The sequence below is a fragment of the Cupressus sempervirens genome, chromosome 11, assembly GCF_028749045.1.
Source record: "Cupressus sempervirens isolate cs-2001-9-10 chromosome 11, ASM2874904v1, whole genome shotgun sequence".
NCBI lineage: Eukaryota > Viridiplantae > Streptophyta > Pinopsida > Cupressales > Cupressaceae > Cupressus > Cupressus sempervirens.
Genome location: NC_143128.1, coordinates 250,394,440 through 250,399,137, shown reverse-complemented (window position 1 = coordinate 250,399,137; position 4,698 = coordinate 250,394,440).

The following is a 4,698-nucleotide window of genomic DNA, read 5'->3' as shown; positions in this document are numbered from 1 at the left end:
CATCATTCAACAAGTTTGTATCAACGATCACCTCACAAGCCTTTATCTCCATCTCGATCATCTATTCAATTTGCTCGTTGGTCCTTCTCATCTCCTCCCATGGCCTATTCCTACATTGTACCCATCCACATCTCTAGATCGGTTCAATGTCCATCTACATTATGCCAAGTTGGAACTCCATGTTTTGCTACCAAATTCTCAAATAAATTAAAAGTATCTTTAAATTCCTAGGTGTATACATTATGAAATTGGATAAATTTGTTTGCCTCTTGAATATCGTCATCCTCTATAATTCATTCTTCTCTTTAACAAGCTTTGTATATATTTCATTATGTTGGATAGCCAAGGGCTTGTACTCATTGTATAAGTACCAAACTTTTCCTAACTTGGTCAACAACATTTTGAAACAATTTTTCAATATAGAGCTAGACATTTCCCTCCTTACCAAAGATATATCCTTCGGTCTTTTATTCTCCTCCTATATTATTTTCAACTCAATCTTCAAGGTTGAGTCTATGACCTTCATGTTTTCAATAGGCTCGCATACATTTCCTTCTAATTATCTTGTTCCAATGTCACCTGTTTCATCTGTGCTTGATTAGATAGAACAACATCCACTTGCATGGTAGCTTATTTATTAAGGTGTATTATCCCCACTTTCAATGTCATCAAGTGCCCAAAATCTTGATCAATATCAATAATTTTAGGCCTCTTCTACGGAGGATAGAGAGACCATAACAATATAGACTTCTCATCTTCTACAAGTCTGAAACAAATAATTACATCCTTTACACCTTGCACATCCAGTTTCATGTCTTTCTTTCTAGATTTGATTATGCTATCAAATATATAGGATGCACTCAAATCCCATCCAGGTAAAACCAAGGTTCCTACTTCATTAAGAAATTGTCTCCCTATTGTTGGAATCATATTCTCCACTTCTTTCTTGATATTCTCTTTTAGGTTCGCCATCAACTCCTTTTCATTTTCTAGAGTGATGTGTTGAACATTTTGTCTTAATATCTTGCCTCTATAATTGTACATACAAGAAATGAATTCTTTTGATTTAACAAAATCATCATCACTCACAAATTTGTTAGACTCAAGGATCCTTTCATCCTTCTAGACATCTACTCTATCAACCACCTAGATATCATATTCTAATGCTTGAACTTCTAGCCTATCTAGAGTTCTAGTTACTAGAATAGGGGAGTCTAGCAGATTCCCTATATCATTTTTGAATTGTTCCAATTCTTGTTGCCTCTTCTCTTCTAGCTCTCTATTAATGTCTTGTAGCTTCTGTTGAATCTCTAATTATTCCATATTCTTGAATTTTTCTTCATTCTCAATGTTGTGATGGACATAGTCACCCAATTTCTATGACTTTCTACAAGCATAGATGTAACCTTCAGGATCAAAATGATTCCATGGGTCCATAGTGTACATATGATATTCAGTCTACAATTTTTCTCCAATTTTATCATATGATTTAGTTGCACAAATTGTAAAATCATCAAAAGATAAAGTGGTAGGGAGAAAAGTTTGCTTCCTTTGTTTCCCTCCAAAATTTTGTTTGCTATATTTTGACATTTACCTCACAATCTCCAAGTAAGCAATCCTATCAAGTACTAAAACTAGCAATCTATATGGCATACCGTGAAATCCAAATACTCTAAAATATGTAAAATAATCATATGAATACTAGTCACCCCAATTGTGCTTGATCTTTGCCCCAATCCATTATCCTTAGGTCTTAAAAATCTCTTTATGTCAGGGTTGATGGAGGAGAAGACTTGATACCCAAACAAAGTATATAGGGGATGGACAAAATAATCATCAAAAGTAAGGTAACAAGATGCACTATATCTATAATCCCATATGGAAGTCCACATTTTAACTGGATTTTCCTCCCCATTTTTTTCCCGCACATTCAATTTCAAATTTTTTTATGCCACAGATTTCTCAATTGACCATAATATAAAATAATGTGCATGAGTAGAAAAAAAATTGAAATTAGGACAATCAGCATCATTGAAATTAACAAAATGAGAAGGAAAATTATCAGCAACATACTTAGCATAGTCATAGGACCCAAGCTCCAACATTTGAATAGCAGATGTCAATACCATGGATCCAATTTTCATTAGATTTGGAACTTTTACTCCTAATTTCCCACAGGATTGATATGTCATATCAAGATATGTCTTGAACATCTTAATGTTAAATGATGGTCCATCTGTCTTAGTCAATGGTTCATTGATAGTCTTATGTAGCATTAGCTTCCATTGTATATAAGATATATCTGACATCTTGTATTCATTCTTCAACTTAGTAAATGACAACCTCTTTGTGAGCTCATCTATAAATTTTAAGACCTCATTCAAGGAATCAATTGAAATTTCCATGAATTTTTCCCCAACACTATCATAGATACACCTATCATCACCATTACACTTACTGATGATAACCTTCAACAACTTGACATTCACAAATATGTTGGGCACAGTTAGTTTTCCCAAATTCATCTCCCATGGATGGCAAATAGGCACTTTGTGATTTCTTCTAACATAATGGTATAAGAAAAGTTCATAACCCCTCATCCTTGTCCAAATGTCTCCTACTTCACTGTATTTATTTTCCAACTTATCAAGAGAATAAAATTTACTCCTTCTAGATTTAGGTCCAGCAAAATCCATTTGTTCAATCAAGTCCTCTTTCAACTTTTTGGGAGGAACTTCATCTTATGTTCTCTACTTCTTTTTTCCCTTTGCTTTCTCACCCTTCCTTTTTGGTGTCAAGATAGAACTTTCCATGCTTCTCTGAAAATCCTTTTTGAATCAAATTGTTGCAAACTTTGTGCACTAACAGAAAACTTTACAACTTCTATGAAATTATTTGAGTTTGGAATGCAAAATGATCACCCTTTTAGTACAATGTGCCTTATGTGCTCATACATCTATTTCCTTGCATGAATCGATATCATAAAGATTTTGATCATTGTAATATAGTACAGATTGTTAGTGGTCATTTTTAGTCATTACTTCCCCGATCCATAAAATATCTTCAAATATTTAATCAATGTAACTCCTTGTGAAAAATACCTACACATCTTTGATCACTATCACTCGTCCCCTGAATAGAAATCTATTTTACTTTTCACACTTATCACTATAGAAACAACAATAACCCTATTGCTCATTTTTATATAAGAAATCCCCTTTCTACAACCCTCGATAAGTGTTTTTTCTATAGAGTATAGCGATCACAAGTTTCAATATTCACAAGGAGTTTTAATCTTATTGCTCTAATACAGAGTGATACGCAAATTCCCATCACTCATTACCATGTCCATTATTCTCCAAATGCAATTTGTGATGAACTTTGATCCATCACTATAGGCAATAGTGACGCCTTTTTAAAATTACACTATTTTATCACTGTGACACATGGTGATCAATCAATCTTATTGCTAATTGTTGCAACACAAACTTCCTTTCTTCGATCATCGAAAGCACTTATCACCATATCATATAGCGATACAACCCACTTCAATGTTGATCACCAAAATAAAATAGCTTAATTCTAACCTTCTATATTCATCAAACTTTTGATTAATATTGGTCAAAATGTAACAAATTTTAGTTGAACTATTGACCAAAAATAGTCAAACTTCCAACCAACGCACCGACAAGGTCACCATCATGGGTTTGGCATCTTGGTTAGATGGGCCACCCTTTTCGATCAATATTGGAAGAAGTTTCAACAACCACATATAGAAAAATGGCGGTGCCCATTTCTCAACCTTAACCAAGGTCGGTTGAAAGCTCGAACAACCTTTATCACAATTTTGATGAAACAACCAACCAGCATACCATCGTTAGTTTGGCATTGTGGTCGGATGAGGCATCCATTTTTGACCAGCAATGGTCAAATTTGTGATGACCACATTGACCAAATGTTAGTACCAATTTTGATGAGGAGTAGTGTGGAAATCTTGACCTGAACAAGGATTCATCAAAATTTTAGAGGGAAAAATAATGACAAGTCCATTTGTAGATCATTCAAAAAACTTGGGTAGAAAATTTGACCATTTTTTGTCAAAAATAGAGGCCAATTCTACTAGTGAATAAATACTCAAAAAAAATTGACTTGATCATCAACACATGGTCTGTATGATCTTGTTCTCTGTCTTCTACTATGCCAATGTTTACAGAAATAGTACTATGTTGACATCAATGACAAACACAGTTATAAATACAACATGTCAATCATTTTATCCATTTATCCAATTCTTAGGATACTCCCCCAAAGGAATACCATCAATATTCATGCTAAAACATTTGTCTCTTCTAACTTTTTGTTTGCAACATATAGGCACTACAATTCCCTAACGAGATCAAGCAACTCAAGATCATGTAGACTTGGTTGAGGTTTGGTAGAAAAATATTCAAAACACATAGTGGTAAATAGAAATGCAAGAATGAAGGAGACTAGATGAAGCTAATACCATGACACAAGATAAGTCCATACTAGAGAGGTAGAGTGTTCACTTGCTAAAGTGGAGATAGTAGAGATAGATCAAAGTGACTTGTCAAGAAAGATGTCCAAGTAATTTATGACACTTGTAACTTGAGTCAAGAGATAGTATCCAAGCCATAGTTAGATAGACAAAGATAGATAGACAAGTGAACAACTATC